At 32.9% G+C, this 8,063-nt stretch overlaps 1 long non-coding RNA gene across 2 annotated transcripts; it reads left to right on the forward strand.

Annotated features, from left to right (window-relative positions):
- The first annotated feature begins 4,474 nt into the window (after positions 1 to 4,474).
- Positions 4,475 to 7,707, forward strand: LOC108380148 (uncharacterized). 2 transcript variants are annotated; one of them, XR_001849539.1, is made up of 3 exons: positions 4,475 to 4,653; positions 7,448 to 7,551; positions 7,627 to 7,707. It is a non-coding gene; the product is annotated as an uncharacterized LOC108380148 (long non-coding RNA). The 2 variants fall into 2 exon arrangements; XR_001849538.1 differs by lacking the exon at positions 7,627 to 7,707 and having other exon boundaries at positions 4,475 to 4,585; positions 7,448 to 7,555.
- The last annotated feature ends 356 nt before the right edge of the window (positions 7,708 to 8,063 follow it).

The following is an 8,063-nucleotide window of genomic DNA, read 5'->3' on the forward strand; positions in this document are numbered from 1 at the left end:
AAACATCTGAATCAAAGAAGACGAGTGCTACAGTTACAACAAATGTCTGGTAAACTCTGGATCCTAAGAAAGGCTCGTACCGAGTTTGGTAAGGATAGGTGAAGCGACTACTAAGATACAGTATTTCATCATAAGTGGGCGTCGGTCACGCCCCTTTTCCAAAAATGTCATAATAATATTATTTTGCACCGAAATTCTACTTGGCATGCTAATTTTCAACAATTTGGAACCAATATTTACTTAAATATTTACTTAAATATCATAGTTTTTGCATTTTTCGAAAATACCGTTATATGGGGGGCATGGTTACAGTCCGATTTCAGCTCTACCCAGAATTAGAGCGGATGACGGTAGAGCGGTCGGCGGTAAGTGAATAGCTGTAAAGTTGACGTAGTGAAATCCGTCAGAGTAAACACAATTGCGGCCAGGGCGAATTTATATAAGGTGGTGTTACTAGATCAGCTGATTTTGTGTTAATACCCTGTGCAAAAGTGCGCTCGGGTATACAAATTTAATGCGTTGGAATCGGATTTCTACGAATCTGAAAACAATGCATTTTCTAAGATAAGTGTGCCTCCATTTTCGGCCAAAAACACGTTTTTGTCGAAAAATGTAAAAGTCGAAAGATTTGCTCATATGCACTCCGATGATAAGAGTAACCTGATCTCAATGATCAATCAATGTTTTTCGCCTGAGAAATTTAAAAAAAAAAACGGATATCAAATGAATGCCACTAAAACTTCTGTTTTGAAAATATTTATACATACTTATTTATACTTAAACTTAGAAATGTGGTTTCTTCAATACATACATATGTATGTATGTACGTACATAAATGCCAAAGATTTATGCTTATGTAGGTACATATGTACATACATACATATATCATGTGAAAAAGTATAATTAACAGTAATTCAACAACTTAATGAATGGGCTTCCATGAAGTTCAAGTTCAAAGTAATGTGTCTGCAGAATAATTGCTAGTCAGCGCAGGTGATTAGGTGTTTAAAAAAATTGTAAGTGCATATTGCTCATTTACTAATAGATGAACGTCGTATTCCAACAATTCAAATGAAGGTAATTTTGTATGCTTAAATTATATATTAACTTTTTTTTTTTTGGAATTTGATACTCTTCCTGAAAACATCGATGTTTTAGCAATTACATACGTTTTATGATAAGTAACCATACCAGTTACTNTTTTTTTTTTTTGTTGACAACACTTTCAGCATAAACACAACTCACTTTGCTGGTGCATTCTGTTACATTCCTAACCTTGAAAAGTTCAAAAGTTGTAGCGATAAGCAACAATTCGGTAAACAGGAAATGTGAGTGGGTTACAAAGGAGTTACCTGCAACAATTCAGTGAATGCTTAAGAGAAAAAACAACAACAACAACAACAAATAAGAAGCATACCATTCATGCAGTTACATATGTAGCCCAGGCAACCAAATTAAACACAAAACAAAGGCTATAAAGCAAAAAATCAAGGACACTAACGGTTATAACTTTTATTTTTGAAAAAATAAAATTTTTAATGATTATTTAATGAGTTTTATTTATGGCTCAAAAAATAATATAATAAAAAATAATGGCCTAAAAAGTTTTGGGCCAAATGATTCCAATTAGAAATGGCCTGATAGCATTAGTGGATACTACTTTCAGGACTGGAGCGTTCCGGTGCATTTGTTAAAAAAAAAATACCCAAAAAGAAAGTTTTATTTTCTGAGCAAAAAATAAAACTCAAGAAATAACGATTTTTTTCAAGCAGTAAATAAAACTCTGAAAAGAGTCATTAAGCTCGATTTTTTTAATAAAACTTAACAAATTGAAATCATTGTCTATCACGTTTTTCATTCTAAATCTCATAAATTTTTTATAATGACTTTTGCTAAAAATTTAAAATCAAAACTTATCAAGACATATTCTATGGGTTTAGAAAAAATTATTTTCTACTTTTCAGTCCTAAGGCCGTTCACTTGTCAATTTTATAAATGCCATAGATATTTCTGTAGTTGAGTTTTACGAATGATTTAACTTTTACTTTAAAATAGATAACTTAAAGGCCCAACTATTTGAAGCATAAAGAAATTGAACATTCATGCATATTGGAGTCATTAAGTCTGCTGGGTATTCCACAAATACTGCAGAAGAAAATAAGTGCATAAGGTGCAAAAGCGTTGACAAGCTACGACTATATACTGCGTGGCAAAGTGAATGTTGTTGCTTTGGCTGCTACTTGTTTAAAGGCGCTTTTTTGGTTTCTTAAAAAAAAGGTGCTAATTGAAGTTGGTCATCGCTGACGTTAAGCAAGGTCGTTTTGGAGGAGGGCAACAGCATCTGGTTTGCTAAAATAAAATATGCACACATTTGTATGTATGTATTGTAAGTAAGTCAGTACATGTTTGCTCGTACGTTCACTGTGAGCATAAAAGCGTAAACTGCGAAGAGGAAGAGTTGATAAATTCTTTTCTTGCTATGCATGTAAAAATTAAAAGATCAAATGGGGTCAATTCGAAAGTGAAATGGATAGCTCACATGTATCTATGTACGTACATTGGCGAAAACAAAAGTCTTTTGATTCTTTAATGTTTATTTTTTCTCCATGTAATTCCGAATTTCAAACTTTGTACAAAATTTAGGGAAATTCAACAAAGTTTCATCAAAATTTCGAGCGTTTTTATAAGATTTCTTAGAAAATATTTGAGTGTGTCGTTTTGTAGCCCATTTAATATTAGTAAAATAAATTATTTTCTCCATATGTATAAAAAAATTTTCGAAAATAACTACTTTGTAGTGAAAAAATGCTTGACACCGTCAACAAAAAAAAATGCCAAAAATCAATAATTCTGATTACAAAGTATGAAACTTTAATGCAATTTTTTTAAAAATTTACCGAATTTTCCTCATTTCTGTACAAAGTTTGAAATTCATACTTACATGGTTTTTGTTAGGTAATAAGCTATACTTTCATAAAAATAGTCAGCATTAAATAAAGAAATAAAAATAAAAAGTCCTTAAATAGTACAAATATTGTTCTTTCCAAGGTTATATAAAAACTTAAATATATAAATTGAGTGAAAAATAACCGAGCTGAGAATTTTTATGTCCAGGTAGTCTTGCAAAAATGGTTTTTGAAGAATAAGTCGAGAATTTGAGGGTGTTACAAAAATTTTAAACGCCGTTTCGTGAATTACTGGACCAGACCCTATGACCTGTATTAGGTCACTTAAAAAGTTCATGATCAGTGTTACACCGTGTAATTGAACAACGTATCGGGCGAACTGGCGAGAGAAGGCTCTTTAATTTTTTTCGAGACTTACTGTCAGAGTCAAAAGTTAGTATATACATTGTTATAATATAATATGCATAATTTTTTTTTAATGAAAAAATATGTTCATTAATTTTTATGAAAATATAGTTCATTCTATACAATAAACCACACAAATCAAAGTTTCACTTTTTATATAAAGTTCACAAAACTTAGTAAGAATTTTTAGAAAATTTTCGAGTATGCAGTAAGTATGATCAAAATCTTTTTATATGGAGAAAAATGCGCAAAACCCTACACAAAAAATATTGTAAAAAATCACGGGAATATTTAATGATTTGAAACGTCCACTTTATTAGACTAAAATTGAAATGAAAGATTCTGAATAAAAAGTTTTAAATTTTGATGATCTCTTTTTTAATTTTCGTGAATTTTCTTGAAAGTGTGAAACTTCGATTTATATGGTTTTTGTTATAGAATGAACTATGCATATTTGTATAAAAAAGGTGTATGCTAACTTTTGACGCTGACTGTATAATTTCTGTGTGCGTAAACTCCGAACGCAGTAAGCGGGTACTGAGGACCTTACACAGGCCGGCCCTTGGTGTATCATTTAGCTAAAAAGCGGATGAATCATATAAACAGAAGACAAATGGCTCTCTGGTTATTCAATTGATAATTACTGACTGCATTCTCGTGTACCTACTCGGAATTAGTCTATCGGAAGAGACAAAATGCCGGCTTTATCTTGTCGCCAATTTAAGTTGATAATCCTTTAGAAAGAGCTTTGCCATCGAAATGCGCCTATGTGCATAAACATTAGGGTGTACCATATACATAACATCCATCACAATTATCAAATTGAGAATATGATTAGCATCGGGTTTATGGAAAAACCTTAAGTCAATCTCAATTTTAAAGTGCTATTAAAAATAAAACTAAACGACTACGCAAAAACAATGTTTGGCTATTAAAATTTGCAACCCATTACAAATGGCAAGTTGTTTGGTAGATTTTCTTGCTTCACTTAACGCCTTTGAGCTTGCAACCAACAGCTTTTTCATCTCGCTTCAAGGAAAAAGCAGCGCAAGAGGAAAAAAAGATATTAAAATAAAAATAAAAAATTAAAAAAAGATTGCACTAAAAGCTTGCTCTATACAATGCTTGCCAAAAGCCAGTCACAATCTGCAGTTAAACCAGCGGCCATCAGCGCAGCTCAAAACAGTTTGCATCGAACGGCGGCCGATGCAAGTTCAGTTCGAAGCCAGACAAAATAAACGTTGAATTTAGATATCGCGCCATTAAACAAATAAGTATTCTTCCTCAAAAAACGAGTCGCAGACTTTATGTGCAGAACTTCAGAATTTACATACATACATAAGTGAGTCAAAAGGAGTGAGGAGGTTGTCCAACAACCTTTGAACAAAAATTTAATGCGCAAAATACAACGAAAACTTACTACCAGTGATTTATTACATTCTTTGCGAATGCGCGGCACATACATTCGCAAAAAATGAGAGGCAGAAGCAGTAACAAAAAAAAAAAAAAAAAATGAGTGGCGCAAAAACGAATTTAAAATTCAACGTTTTTGTTTTTAATTTATACTAAAACGCAAACAAAGAAACATACATACATACATACATACATACAAACATATGTATGTAAAATTGCACATCCACGAATATCGATCATGCATTTTGTCTATCCCCGTGTCTGTCTGTCTGTCTGCCTCACTGTCTGCTTGTGGTTTTGTTACCCACTGGGGAAACCAGTAAAAGGCCCACATTTGCAGCAACAACTACGTCCGTCCGTCCGTCCACCATCCGCAAAATCGGCACTTCCACTTCCGCATTTCAACGAAAGCTTTTGTTTTGTTTTGTATGTAGATACTTACGTTAATGCATTTTTAAGTTGTAGCGAAAGTGTGTGTGTTGTTGCTGCTGCGATAACTTATAGTAATGCGAGCAAGCGTTGTGGCGATGGGCTGCTGCTGTTAATGTGTCTGGCACATTAGGCAGGTATTTTCGTACACACAAAATGTGGCCTGATTGCTGTTTTGTAATAGAGAGCAAAATAGACGGCCGGCGAGTTTGCCTCATGAAAGCGTGTTGACAAATGGACAATCTGAAATTTTATTAAACAACCTGAAATTTTATTGAATGTTGCAATATGTATAAAAAAAAAACGAGAAATATGTAGAGGCTATTGGCTTTAGAAGAAGTGTTGTCGAAAATGTCACCAACTTTTTTTTTTAATTTTGGTCGTACATTGCTCTACGGATTGAGTCCGAAGACGCCGTAAGACATTATTATTTTTTTTAAATTGTGTTTATTTAAAATTTTCTTTAAAAACTGTTGTAGTATATAAGTCGTATAAAAGGTATTTAAGTTCTCTTTAAATGGGCATAAATACTTTTTATATCGGTCAAGAAGTTTCCCAGATACAGGGATGGTGTTATGGTATGCCTGAAAAAGACTGCCGTGGTCGGGAAGCCTAAATTAGAGGTTGATGCAGAGCTCCCTGGAAGTAAACGTCCACCGACCCTTCCGTCAAGTTTCGCCGCATCCGTGCAAAAGTTCACCGAGCCCCCCTCCAACCACAGCCCCCTGCCCGCTCATCCCTTGATGGGAGGGAAGCCGAGCTCAAGCCAGCTGGTGTCAGGCTAGACATGCAGTTATCCATGTTATCAAGGATGAAGGAGTGAAAAGTAAAAAATGCAATTTTACTATACTTGTTTTTACCGCACGGTGTTATCATAGAGTGGCCAGGACAACTACGGTTGTGATGTATGCAGTAAATCTAGCCGTTGTGCTGTGACCATGGCGATTTTTGTTAAATATTTGCCTGGTTTTTAGAGTTAAATTTTTAAGTTTTTAATTTTTTTTCGCAAAAATATGATGCATGCTTTAAGCAAAACCATATAAATCAAGCTTTCTAACTTTAAACAGAGCCTAGAAAAATTTTACAAATTTTCATTAAAAATTTGAGTTTTTTAATCTGATTTTTTAGAATTCTTTTGATTATGCAGTTTTGTAAATTTAATAATTTTAGTATAATAAAGTGCATGTTTTAAGCTGCTGCGGAATCGCGTTGTTTTTTTCAAATTTTTTTTACGGCGTTTTGAAATTTTTTTCAAAGCAGCATGAATTTCTTATGGAAAAAATACGCAAGACCGTTTGCAAGGAAAAGTAAATAAAACTAACACAACAATAAAATTCTAAAAAATCACATTAGAAAGCTCAAAGTTTTAAAGAACATTTGTTAAATTTTCGAAAGTATAAAGTTGTAAAGTTGTATAAAGTTTGAAAGTTTTGGTGAAAGCATGAACCATTTACAAAAAAAAAACAATAACAAATAAATTTTAACTTTAAAAGCCTTGCAAATATTTAACAAAAATCACCTTGTACACATTATTACTCCCCACAGTAGTTCGAAAACCTAAAACTATTACTTCGTTTTATTTGCGCATGAAAACGTGCTGAGGGCATGATTTTGCCCATATTTTCCCCTTGGCTTTGGAAGAAAGTTTTCAACATTTCCACTTTTCCTTCCCACCCTCATGAGCAAACCGGCTTGAGGTGACATGCTTTGCAGCAACTCTAAATGCGGATCATATCAGCGTTCAGAACTATTGTTCAAATTTTCTCATTTTAATTCGTCAATATTGTTTAGGTACGAACCTACAAACAAACATAAGTAAGTAGGTATGTGTTGAAAAGGAGNTTTTATCCAATTTTGAATTTTTAATGCAAAATGACAAATAATATACAGATAAGAAGGTTCTTTTTTCTGTTCGGAACAATTTCAAAAAATGGACTTAGCACCTTTTCACCTTTAGGTAACGATGTATCTACTCAGTCTTTCCTGCACTGCTAGAGCATAATCGTGTTAGTAGCACCGCCGCATTTTGCAATAACCACTTGCAATAATTGCTCTGACTTGGTCTTATCGACCCGTTTTTGTGCATTGCATTGCATTGCATTCGCGAATGGTTCTCTGTCTGCTTGTGCAAAAATGAAAATGAACGCGCTTTTGCGGTTAAAAGCCGACATATGCCGGCAGGAAAATACAAAAATAATAAATACATATATCTATTTGTATACATATATGCATATATGCAGTCAATATATTATGCGTACATATGTATGTATGTATGTTTGTGTTGTTTCGTTTAGTTAGACCACAGGCAGACGAAACCATATAAAAGTTAATCACGTGTAAATGCGCACCTCCGCTGACCACGTTTTACAGTATATTCGTAATCAACATATTTATGTATGTATGTATGTATGTATGTATAATACATATGTAAATCAATATTAATCAATAATTTTGGTACAAAACTTCGAAAAAGAAATAAATTAAATAAACAGTGGCACACAGCTATCGGAGAGCAAGATGATTGAGCGTGAAGTCATACAGTAAGTATATATATAAACGCCATTTCAATGCTTAATATTACGAGTATATACATATATGTGCTATAAGTACGGTGACCATATTTATGAGAGCCGAATAATTAATTATAAAAAATAATTTTGCAAATTTTTTCCACAACAGCTTACAGATCTTTAAAGCCTTCTTCAATGATGCTAGATGTATTAGCCCTGAAACAGTATCCTTTTAGTAACATCACAAATTTGTAGGATAATTTTCTCGAGATTTTTACCCCCAAAAATTTGTTAAAAATATTCGATAAATTTTTTTTTTTTAATTTTTGGATTTTTTTTTTTTTATCGTGTAACGCATTTTTTCATGCAAAGTAAGTATGTTGGACCATTTTATTATACT

Source organism: Rhagoletis zephyria, unplaced genomic scaffold, assembly GCF_001687245.7.
Source record: "Rhagoletis zephyria isolate East Lansing unplaced genomic scaffold, Rhagoletis_zephyria_1.1 Rzeph_scaffold_18383, whole genome shotgun sequence".
Classification (NCBI taxonomy): Eukaryota; Metazoa; Arthropoda; class Insecta; order Diptera; family Tephritidae; genus Rhagoletis; species Rhagoletis zephyria.